Here is a 12513-nt window from a genome sequence, read left to right as displayed (position 1 = left end):
GAGAGGATCTCACGATGCAGTTCTGGCTGTCCTAGAACTCATCATGTAAACCAGGTTAGTCTTGAACTCACAGAGATTCACCTACCTCTGCTGAGATTAAAGGCCTGTGCCACCCTCCTGACTTTAAGGACACTTCTTAGCTGAGCATGGTGGCTCATGCCCATAATCCTACGGACTGAGAGACTGAACAAATATAATAATTTGTTTTGTTTCCTAATTTAACTTGACCAGGATTACCCAGATTATAATGGATAGCACTTGATGCTGGTTTGTTTGTCTGCAGTAATGGGTGTTGAACACAGGGCCTTCTACATGCTAAACAAGCACTCTATAACTGAGCTACACCTCTCTTTTGACATTTTTATTTTAGACACAGTCTCACTGAGTGGCCCAGACAGCCCTTGAACTTGAACATTTCCTGCTTTACCTTCCCGAGTAGCTGGGATTACAGGCCTACTTTCAGAGTTGGTCTCAAATGCCCTGTGCCCAACTGGCTTCTACTGAGCCAGTAGTCCTCTCTGTGCCTCTGCCTTATGCTCTGTGAAATGGACTCTTTCCTGCCTGGCTAATGCACAGCAGAGAAACACAGAACATACAACAAACAATACAATGTAGCGTCGACAGTTCAAATCCTGGCTATGGGAGAAGGCGGAGGAAGCCAGCGATTACTGTGAAGCCTGAAGCTGAAGTACAGTTACCAATCTCACTTGTTCCCTGAAAATATGCACTAAGGTGTGTCTGTGTTCCCTCCTTGCTTGGAAGACAGAAGTATCTCTGTGTACTCTATAGCAAGGGACCACAGAGAAGCCCCTCAGTGCCCCTCAGTGCCTCAAAGACTTCCAGCTGCCAGAACCCTTGTGTCTGGGGGTTTTCCCAGAGCCATAGAAAAGCAGTCTGTCAGTCAAAGTTCTCTAGGAACAAGTCTTCAGAGGTATAAATATCCTCAACTTCCTACCAGTTATAATTGGAAGAATAGTTTCTGAGAAGCACGTTATATTGTTTTCTAGTGTGTCTGTGGATGTAGGCCACAGACTGATAATCGGATCACCCACCTTCCAGGGACACTTTCTACTGGCATACCCTGAACCCCTCAACTACCCTAATTCTTGTCTCAAGACTCTTGTTTCATATTCTGCTTCGGACCATATATCTCCTTGACATCTGGCTTCCTGGTGGTAATGTCTCCCTTTAGAGTCACAGGCAGGCAGACACACACTTTTGAAAACAACTCCCACAAGCTTTTCTCAAGTTACCAACTTAAGCTGTTAGATAGCTAGTTGGATAGTAGAGGCTTGACAGTTATTAACACAAACACACACACACACACACTGAAAACAACTCCCACAAGCTTTTCTCAAGTTACCAACTTAAGCTATTAGATAGCTAGTTGGATAGTAGAGGATTGACAGTCATTAACACACACACACACACACACTTTTGAAAACAACTTCCACAACAAGCTAGTTGGATAGTAGAGGATTGACAGTCATTAACACACACACACACACACACACACTTTTGAGAACAACTTCCACAACAAGCTTTTCTCAAATTAGCACCTTTAACTGTTCGGTAACTAGTTAGATAGTAGAGGCTTGACAGTCATTAAGGAAGGATCTCCCCAACCCAGCTTCAGAATCAGCAGTCTGTAAAAGCAGTAGCTGAAGTTGCAAGACTCTAAGTGCTAGCCAAAAGAATGGGATCTGAGTTATATTTGGGGCCCTGGGTGGAGACAGCATTTTGAACTGCCCAAAAGATGATGATGATGATGACGACGATGACAACGACGACGACGATGATGATGAAAGAAGAAGAAAAGAGGAAGGAGGAGGAGGAGGAGGAGGAGGAGGAGGAGGAGGAGGAGGAGGAGGAGGAGGAGGAGGAGGAGGAGAAGGAGAAGGAGAAGGAGAAGGAGAAGGAGAAGGAGAAGAAGAAGAAGAAGAAGAAGAAGAAGAAGAAGAAGAAGAAGAAGAAGAAGAAGAAGAAGAAGAAGAAGAAGACACATATTATCCTTTTCTTAAGAATTAATCCAAACAGGTCTGTCAATGACCTGGTCCTTGAAATGCCCCAGTAGGGAAGCTGTCTATTCTAGAGACTTAAGAAATAGCAAATAAATAGTGAAAAGCCTACCTAAAACATACATGGGCACAATGGTCCTTTAGCCAATGACCACTCTTACAACTTGAGAGTATGCTCTACACACTATGGCCCTTTGGTCATTGGCCAAAAAAAGTGCTTTTGAAAGTGTTTCACTTCATCCACCCTGTAATAACCCCCACCTCTCGTCTACGCCATGCTGTGTCTCATCTGAACTCTTTCAAAAACATCACAGGAACACTGACCTCAGAAAGGGTAGTTGAGGAAGACATGAAGCAAAGAATAGGAGGAAAAGCGGGAGATGACAGAAGTAAGCTTCCTCAGTGATGGGAGGGAAGGAGCTGGATTGGCTACAGGTGGGTTATAAAACATCCTAAAGGAAGTTCTTGCCTGGGTGGGTCTAGCTCAGCATCTCCCAGGCAGTCAAATGGAGCCATCGTGCCCACATTATCTCAGGTAGGCCTGCTGCCCTTCTTAAATCCTTTAACAGCTTCCTAAATGGGGCTTTTCCCCGTCCAGGTGATTGACTGGCCCATTTGGATTACCTTTTTTTTTTTTTCGAGGCAGGGTTTCTCTGTAGTCCTGGCTGTCCTGGAACTCACTCTTTAGACCAGGCTGGCCTTAGACTCAGAGATCTGCCTGCCTCTGCCTCCCAAATGCTAGGATTAAAGGCATGCACCACCACTGCCCGGCTGGATTAACTCAATATTGACTGAAGTAGGGCTAGCGACTCCATTTTTAGCTTACTTGCTAGCTATCAGCCAAAGACATCAGCTTCTTTCCACAATAGGCCTCATCACATAGCTAGCTAGTCATAAGATTCATCTGACAGGGATGGAGGTGTTTATGCTTTGGGTTTTGTTGTTGTTGCTACTGTGTGTTTGTTTTTCTATAGCCAAAGCTTGCCTGAAACTCAAGGCAATTCTCCTGCCTCAGCTTCACAAATACTGGGATTGCAGGCTGGGCCAGAAAAGTAACTTTATTTTTTTTTTATTTGATAAATGTTTTATTTACATTTGAAATGACTTCCCCTTTTCTAGACCCCCACTCCCCGAAAGTCCCATCAGCCCCCTTCCCTCCCCCTGTTTTCCCACCCAACCCTTCCCACTTCCCTGTTCTGGTTTTGCCATATACTGCTTCACTGAGTCTTTCCAGAACAAGGGGCCACTCCTCCACTCTTCCTGTACCTCATTTGATGTGTGGATTATGTTTTTGGTATTCCAGTTTTCTAGGTTAATATCCACTTATTAGTGAGTGCATACCATGATTCATCTTTTGAGTCTGGGTTACCTCACTTAGTATGATGTTCTCCAGCTCCATCCATTTGCCTAAGAATTTCATGAACTTTATTTTTTTATTTCAAACTTTATTATTTAAAAATATATATATATCACACACCAAAATTAACCTGATCCAAAAACAACAGAACTCAATGAGCATCCACAGTTAGAGTAGCATTTCAAAACAGAAGCTGTGGGCCCTCACTTAGATTTGACAATGAGCATCCATAGTTAGAGTAGCATTTCAAAACAGAAGTTGTGGGCCCTCACTTAGATGTGACACTCTCACCATCAAGTACGTTTTTATGCACTTACCCACCATCAAATATGAGAAATCTATGAGTTAGAACTAGAAACACAATTCTATCCTTTTTCATAACTCATGTTCATTATTGAATTCAATCTTTCCACATCCTCTAATATTTAGCCATTTTTGTTAACTTGTTACACTATACCCCATGTATATCTGCTTATATATACATGTACTATGTATTGGTTAGAGTCTATATATGGGAGAGAACACAAGGTTGTTTTCTTTCTAAGACTGTGTGATATCACTTAACATTAAACATTCTAAGGCCGTGCAATTTCTTGCAAATTAATCTTTTTTCAGAATAAACATTTTTCTTGTTGATTTATAATTGCCTTCATTAATATTAATTTTTCTTTGTATTTTAAATGAAAGCATTTTAATAAATTATGTCAGTTTATGGTGTGTTTCAGTGGTACAGTATTTACCTATTGTGGTCAAGAGCTTGAGTTCAAGTCCCAACAAAACAAAAAAACAAAAACCCTGATATCAGCTTATTTAGAACCATCTTAAAGAAAGATATGTATATAAATATGTGTTTTATACAATTAAATATTTTTAAGAAAAAGTCTTCTATTCAAAATAAGCAAAATAACTTTTTAAATCACTTTTAGAACTGTCATTTCATCATTTCTGTTACCTGCTCCTGGTAACCAGGATATGAATACCACAGAGTACTGACCACCAGAGAAAGCTTAGAGACTGGCTTCACAGAGTGGCTCAACAGGAACCAAATATCAGGCTGAACTTCCCTGTGAGGGCAGAAAATTCCTCAGACATGTAAAGTCTTTAAAAAAGAAAAACTTTCTAAAAATGAACAGTAAGAAACACCAAAGTGAATAGATGGGACTAGAGACACTTGGGAAATGCCAATCATCCAGAGTAACCAAAGAAGTCAACATAATGCCCAAGAAGTAAGCTGGCGATGAGGAACGCACTCCCTCCCTCTGAACATCCTTCTCTGCGGCAAAGGAGGAAGCTGGAGCACACGGGAGCACAGACAGTGTGCTATGTTCCTCCCAGTGCACGGTCCTGAACTCATCTTGTTCTCCCGGCAAGGAGCAGAGCTTATTTGGAAGAGCTTTTGGCACCATTACAGATAGACCGGTTCTCACACAGCAGCAGCAAATTCTCAGCTCAAGCTGGAGCGCTGAAGATGTGGTTAATGTGTTTAGCAAGTGACTGGGTCTTTCCTGGGGCCTCTTGTGAAATATGCTTTCCTGGTGGGAACCATCACGCTTTGTGGGTCAGAACAAAGTAAACCTGAGACTGGACAAGTAAGTCAGTTCCAGCACACTCTCTTACACATTGAAAATGCTCTTCCTTTCCTGGTCTTCTTATTTGGACCTCTGACAGCGTTAACAGTGGGTTCTGAGAAATAAACTCCAAGTGAGTGAATTCAGGCAAGTCATTAACCTAACCAGAGCCTTGCTGCATGGTTCCAAGGTACACCCTTCATGTAATACGAATACAGCCCAAAGCTAACCCAAGAAACCCCACAGGTTCAACCTTCAAAATACGCCAGACTCACTCTCTCTAGTGCTGTCACCTCTGGAGGGGCTCTAGAAGGCAGAGCCTGGGCAATGGTGGCTCTGTCAGGCCCTTCCCCTCACTCCCTCTGCCTTGCTAAAAACCGGTAGGTTACATTCTTAAAGCTAGCCACCAAGGTCTTTTCCCTTATTTGGCCTCTTCCTCCTCCTGAGGCTGACTACCAAGGTACAGCTATCAAAGCCTTAAAGTCCAGAAATCAAAGGCCCCCACTTGGCTGTCCTAATTAGCATGTCCCATCAAAATTAACCAACTCATCCTAACTCTCTCCTTTATAAACTGCCCCCATCTCCCTCACCCCTTTTCTCCCTCATCCTCTATCTCCTGTCTCTGTCTCTTTTTTCCTGCCCTTTGTCCCTCTGGAAAAAATCCTCGTCCTTTGTTCTGAGAACTTGGGCTTGGTGTGTCTGTGCCAACACTGGCCCTTTTAACCTCTTCCCTGCATTGCTGTAGCAGTCTATTAGCTAACGTCTACCTTTCTCCTTTTCTGTGTTTTCATTCTAAAAACTTTGCAGAGTGGCACTTAGATAATGTAGATCATCTCTGCTCCTTTTGAAAGCATGCTGTCCTCATTAGAATTTGTCAGCTTGACACAAGCTAGAATCATCTAAGAAAAGGAGCTGAACTGAGACAATGCCCCCAGCAGACTACTCTGTAGGCAGCCAGTGGGGCGTTGTCTTGATTAGTGATTGATATGAGAGGGCTCAGCACGCGGGCCTGGTGCCCCCCGGGCCGGTGGTCCTGGGTTATATAAGCAGCAGCCTGAGCAGGCCGTGGAGAGCAAGCTCATAAGCAGCATCACACGCTCTCTGCTTCAGTCCTGGCTCCAGGTTCCTTCCCTGCTTGCGTTGCTATCTTGGCCTCCTCCGATGGTGGACTGTGTGAGCCACTAATCAAATCAACCCTTTCCACTCCGAGTTGCTTTTCATCATGGCGTTTATCATAGCCACAGAAAGCAAGCAAAGACACGAGGAATGGTCTCCAAGTCCCATAGAGCAAAATCCAGGATCTTAAATGCTTTTCAAGATCCCACCAACGCTGTCGCCAATCCTTCCGTGCCTCATTCCCCAGGGCTCGCCCTCATTTACCCTGTGATGTCTCTCTGACCTCCTGGTTATTGCTCCTCTGGGCCTCTGAGACCTGACTCACCCTTTCCCTCTTATCCACTCCTCTCAGCCTCTACTTTCTTCCATCTTTGCTCAAATCTAATCTTTTCAAGAAACTTATCTTGTCACTCTTACATAAAATTTTTGAAGTTCCTTTCTTCCATTTTTTTGCTCTACCTTCTATAGAAAAAAAAGAATTGCTTAAAAATAAAAGGAAAACTTTCTGGGTCAGAGTCATCATGAGCTCAGAGAGTTGGCAGAACAGAGACTCCACGTCGATGGGATCGTCATCTGAGAAGCCAGGATCCTACCCTAACTTTAAGCAGCTGTAAGGTAGCAATGACCACAGTTAGCCTGAGGTCATACTGTGTATCCTCTACTGAAAGAGGGTGCTGAGCCCACATCCCTGCTACCTTGACAGAACACAGAGGACACATTCCCAGGTCCTACAGAATTGGTACAGGGGTCCTGTTAGTCTATCAAGAAAAAGAAGCATGAAGGGAAAGCCTCAGTGAGGCTGGAGGTGTGCTTGAGAAACTCCTGCTGAAGACCAAGTGAGAGCACTCTAGGACTGTGCGATTCGTGTGCTCAGAGGTCACCTAACAAACTTCCATGGCAAAACCAGCAGGCTCTCTGGGATCACTGGCTTTCTCTCTCTGCTTGATTTACTTTTTCCTTTTAAGTGTTAAAAGAGAAACTGGGGAACTGGAGAGATGGCTCAGCGGTTAAGAGCTCTGACTGCACTTCCAGAGGTCCTGAGTTCAATTCCCAGCAAACACATGGTGGCTCACAGCTATCTGTAATGGGATCTGATGCCCTCTTCTGTTGTGTCTGAAGACATCAACCATGTCTCATATACATTAAATAAATAAGTAAATATTTTTTTTAAAAAAAAAAAAAGAGAAACTAGGTCTTCCTTCTGTTGTAGACACCAATTGCTATGAACTGGGAAGCTGTGTTTATGGAACTAGAAAACAGAAACTGTAACAGGAAAACCTATGGGAAACAAGTATGGCACACATCTCTAAAGGCAAAATGATCCTAAGTTTGAGGCCAGCCTAAACTACAAGGAGAGACTATCTGAAAAACAAACTAACCCACGGAAATGTCCTTATGCTCTGAGCCTTTTTTTTTTTCATTTGAAAAATACAGGGATGAGAATTGGAATCTGGTCCATTCTTAGTCACAACCAGCCTACTCTACCAGAAGACTAGAGTGGACACCTACCAACTTGAACTTCAGGGCCAATGCAGCCACCGCCTGGGTCTCTGCAGCCTGAGCATATCACTGAAGAAGCTGGTCCTGAAGGGCTTCAGACACACAGCCAGGTGTCTTCTGGCTCTGTTCCTCCCTCTGTTCCTTTACCTGGGCCTGGGCTTGACCCGTGCTTAGCATTCATGCTGGTTGCCACCTCAACTCAGGACCTTCCACGGTTGGCAACTGCTATGGAAACTCAGCCTGTCAAAACGGAAAGACCCAGTCACCACAGGCAAACAGGAGAGCACTGGGGAGAAGCTGAGCTGCCTTCTGTTTTGTGGGGCTTTGTGTATACATACCTGTCAGACAATGGTAGTGCATTTAGTAGCATGTGCATGTGATGTGTTCAGAGGCAGAAGTCATCAAATACAATTTACTATAATACCTACTCTGGATCAAGCCCTTTGTTAGCCACAGAGCTCAGGCTTTAGAAAGAAGACATGTTTGTTTTAAAAATATGCCACATGCAAGTTGCTCTAACAGGTCACAGCTGTAGGAAAAGGGGAAACATGGTCAACCCTGCTAGTTTAGTGTTTGGGAAGTTTTCATAGAGGAAAATACTCTGGAACTAACAAACAGATGAAAAGTTTCTGGCTGAGAAAACTGTACTTACAGGGTCCCAAAGGGATAAAAAGACCAAGAATATTCCTGGGTCAGAGTCAGAGTCACATAGGACTTGAAAGCAGGGTGAGGCAGACAGGTCTCTGATCCTGAAGCGCTTATCCATTACCCTAAGAGTTTGGGGGTGGGAGGGTGTGGCCTTATAGGTGACAGAGAGGCCAAGGAAGGAAGACAAACAATAGAACATAAATAAATAGGATTGAAACGTGGTTTTTAGAAAGACCAGTGCATCTCGATGTCTTTTTTTTTCTTTTTTGGTTTTTTCGAGACAGGGTTTCTCTGTGTAGCCCTGGCTGTCCTGGAACTCACTCTGTAGACCAGGCTGGTATTGAACTCAGAAATCTGCCTGCCTCTGCCTCCCAAGTGCTGGGATTACAGGCGTGAGCCACCACTGCCCGGCTCCATGTCTATTTTGTTTTTGTTTTGAGGCAAGGTCTCACTATCTCGTTCTGACAGGCCTGGCCCTGGAAATACTGACCACACTCACAGAGATCCAGCTGCCCTGGCCTCCCAGTATAGCACCACGCCCGTCTTATCTCCCTGCAGAGGACAGATTGGATGGCTGCTGAGAGAAAGCAGTGAGCAGGGGAGGAAAAAACCCGCTCTGAACTAAGATGGTTTGCTGAGAGAAAAAGAGAGATGAAAGTTAGAACAATTTAGAAAGTAAGATCAAGAAAGAATGAGCTGCCAAGGGAGTGCCCACGGTTTTGGCTAAAGCAGGTAGGTGCTAGTAAAAATTTTGCAGCACTCAGAGGATGCAAGCATGCAAGGAACATAAGCTGTGAGAGAAAATATCCTGGGTTCAGGATATGAAGCAGGTTTGCTGGGATGGCAGCGTGCCTGCAGCCCTTTGCCATGTTTACATTTGGGAATCAGAGTTTAGGCAATAGCGCCACATTTCCTGGGAGGGGCTCCCAGAAGGGCCCGGAGTGGCTCGGGTTGAGACCTGACTTTTTACTTTCCCTTCTGTGTACCAGCTGTGCTACTTGTTTTGATGAGACGGCAGATGGAGGAAAGCCTGTGATTAGTGTAATTTTCAAACAGGAAGCCCAAAGTGGGGAAGGCAGCCTTGGCAAATGGCCAGCTGTGACTGGCACAGTTCCTGGGGGCTCACTAGTTCCTTGGGAGCTGACTGGGCCGAAGCCTACCTCCAAATTCACTCTGCTGTTACTGGGAACTTGTTCTGAAACATTTCTGAGAGGAAATCACAATAAGATCTCCCCACTGGGGGTTTTGAGAATGTTCTTAAAGTTCACAAAGTGCTTTTACTCTCACGGTAACTTTTCTTCCCCACCAAGACATGTCATATTCTTCCCAATCTATGTTTTCTCAAACAAGACTTGGAGTTATAAATGATGTTTTTTTCAAAAGTGCATAGCCAGGGAGTGCCAAACCATTGCCCCAGATTAGAAATTTTACATTGGCAAAACAGAGGGGAAGTTGACCTCTCCTGTAGCCTGGGGGAGAACGCACAGAGCTGGCTTTTCACACACACTCTCAGTATTTTCCAGTGTGGTTAGCCTTTCCTGTATCTGGCAGTGCTACTTCTGGGTCCCTGTGCTACGCCTATGCTCACCCCAAAAAAGCAAAGCTCAAGGTGAACCCAACACTAAAATGTCATCCCAGTGGCCTTGGGGAAGAGCAAGAGCAGAATGAGGCCTCGTTACCAGGCTGCTCATCCCTGTATGCACAGAGGACCTCATCCTGCTGCAACCCTCTAAGAAACAAAGAATCCTGAAGGAGGGAACACTGGCTCTTACCTACGCTAGTTCCTCCACAGAATGCTAACTCATACTTTGTGGCTGACCAAATGGGTGCCCAGAAGTATTCCCAAAATGTAATCACATATCAGCTATGTAGTTAAAAATAAGGTTAGTGGGGGCTAGAGAGATGGCTCAGAGGTTAAGAGCACTGACTGTTCTTCCAGAGGTCCTGAGTTCAATTCCCAGCAACCACATGGTGGCTCACAACCATCTGTAATGGGGATCCAATGCCGTCTTCTGGTGTGTCTGAAGACAACTACAGTGTACTCATATACATGAAATAAATAAATCTTAAAAAAAAAAAATAAGGTTAGTGGTGACCTGGGACTGACACCAGTGCTGTCACTAGAACCCAGATCTCTGGAGTTAATTCCAATTTGTAGACTCTGGAAGCTACAGCTCTATAGTACTGGAGTTAACAAGAACAAAGTCCAGACCCCTTGGGAGATTCAACAGGAACCTATCAAGAAATTATCAAGGTGTATTGATTCTCTGTCATGAGGAACTTTCCTTAGTCCATAGCACAATGACCTCACAATGCTAGACATTCTGTTTAGAAAACAGAGAAGGCTCTCTGTGCTTAGTGTGAAGCCCAATGACAGAAAAACAAAACAAACAAACAAAAAACAAAACAAAAAACCCAAAGTGATTATCAAAACCCAGTTCTTCACAACTGTAATAGGTGTAGGATTCACAAGGAAATCTGCTGTAAAGTTAAATTCCTATCTAGAAATAACAATTTATGCCTTGAATCTATATAAATAAACTTGGATTTACCATTTTAAATCCCTCAGGCAACCTCTAGCAATAAGAACAACACTTAGAAAACATGGACTCTGGGGATGACATTAGCTGAAATACACCACAAAGGGCAGGGAGACCCTGTGGAGACCATGCCCAGAGGTTAGGCATGGCCCCTCAGTTGAGGGATGGGGCCACCCACCCATCTCCAAAATTTGAACCCAGAATTGCTCCTGTCTAAAGGAAATACGTGAACAAAGAGTGGAACAGAGACTGAAGACTGCCCCACCTGGGGATCCATCCCACATGCAGACACCAACCCCAGACACAATTGCAGATGCCAAGAAGTGTTTGCTGACAGGACCCTGATACAGCTGTCTCCCAAGGGGCTCTGCCAGATCCTGACTAATACAGCTGCAGATGCTCAAAGCCAACCAACAGGGACCCCAATGGAGGAGTTAGGGGAAGGACTGAAGGAGCTGAAGGAGCCTTATCTGGCATCAGTGGAAGTAGAAACCCTTGGAAAACACTGGCTCTGGTCTTAGACCCTGAGCCCTGAGAGGGGAGAATGTGTCTCAATTCAGGAACGGGGATTTAAACTCACTAAAAACAAAACAAAAATGATAAATCATGATAATCCATGAGGCCAATGCATTCATTAACATAAAAAAAACTTATTTGAATAATAATAAACTTTCTCCTAAGAGCAAAATGCATCTATGAAACTAATCCATTGCCAGGCTGTTTTTCTGGCAAACAAGAAGGGTAAAGAGCCTTTGAACATTCTAACTCAGGTAGCCCGCTAAGCATCATATCCGCTCTGTACCCTGCTTTATGAATAAAATCCCTCCAACCTTGGAAAAAGAGTAAGTGTAACTTAATAAATTTTAGATTTAAACTACTAACGTGGCACCATTTATAAGATAATATGCATTAAATGCTGTGTGACTAAAAAGCGTTTTATAAAGTAAGCTATTACCTTCTTAGAGCACGTGCTGAAGGCATTCTATACGGGGGCGATGTGTGCAAGCTCTGGAATAAACTGAGAAAATGGAAAACACATCGCTTTGCTTCCCTAAGCCCAGATTTCCTGCTCTCTAAAATAGAAATAATGCTAGTATCTACCTTTGAAGTTTCAGGAGAATTGAGGCAGTGTTATGTTTTGCATTTCCTCTACTTCCACTCTCAATGTTGACAGAAGGATTCTCTTTCTGCTCCCATCACGGGCTCTAAAGTCAGACACTTAATACACTATACAAACACTTGGTGGCAGACCACGTGTGCCTGGCTCTGGGAGGCATTTTGTCTGTTTCACATCTCAGCCGCGATGTACACCCAGAATACAGATGGTCTTTGACAACTTGGTGTATTATCTCCCGTCTTCCACCATTGATAATAAATGTTCACAGTATGTAGATTTATCGCTAACTTCTCATATTTAGAAATGAATAATACCTCCAATGCTAGATAAAGCTTACTATTATTTCAAAAGAGAGAACGTATGATTCAAGGGTCTGTGGCAAGGTCGTCAGAAGAATACGTTGCTGTAACTCGGCTGGCTTCCCAGTTAGGATGGAATATTAGCCTGGAAGCTCGGCGTAGGAAGAGGCGGTCGCCCAGTACAACAAATAGCAGCCTTACTTTCTGTATGATACAAATAAGAGCACGGAGTCTTTCTGTACATGAAGTAAAGCAGAGCATCCCCGGAAGGCTATAGCAGCCAAGGCTCCCGGAAACGAGGAGGGAGGAGCCAAACCTGAGGAACGCACGCGCACTTAGATCGCAAAGTC

General features: G+C 44.1%; 1 protein-coding gene across 4 annotated transcripts in view; it reads right to left on the bottom strand.

Moving 5' to 3' along the window:
* Positions 1-12513, bottom strand: part of Smim3 (small integral membrane protein 3) — a 55343-nt gene that overhangs the window by 42694 nt on the left and 136 nt on the right. The window contains exons 1-3 of one of the 4 annotated variants that reach the window (XR_007973075.1): positions 11849-12491; positions 7569-7799; positions 3494-5058 (exon numbers count right to left, since the gene is read on the bottom strand). The gene's annotated coding sequence lies outside the window, so the exon portion shown is untranslated. Of the gene's footprint in view, positions 1-3493; positions 5059-7568; positions 7800-11848; positions 12492-12513 lie in introns of those variants that run through there. The other 3 variants (XR_007973076.1, XM_052155814.1, XR_007973077.1) reach the window with 3 other exon arrangements.

Source organism: Apodemus sylvaticus, chromosome 13, assembly GCF_947179515.1.
Source record: "Apodemus sylvaticus chromosome 13, mApoSyl1.1, whole genome shotgun sequence".
Classification (NCBI taxonomy): Eukaryota; Metazoa; Chordata; class Mammalia; order Rodentia; family Muridae; genus Apodemus; species Apodemus sylvaticus.
This window is presented reverse-complemented; position numbering and strand designations above follow the sequence as displayed.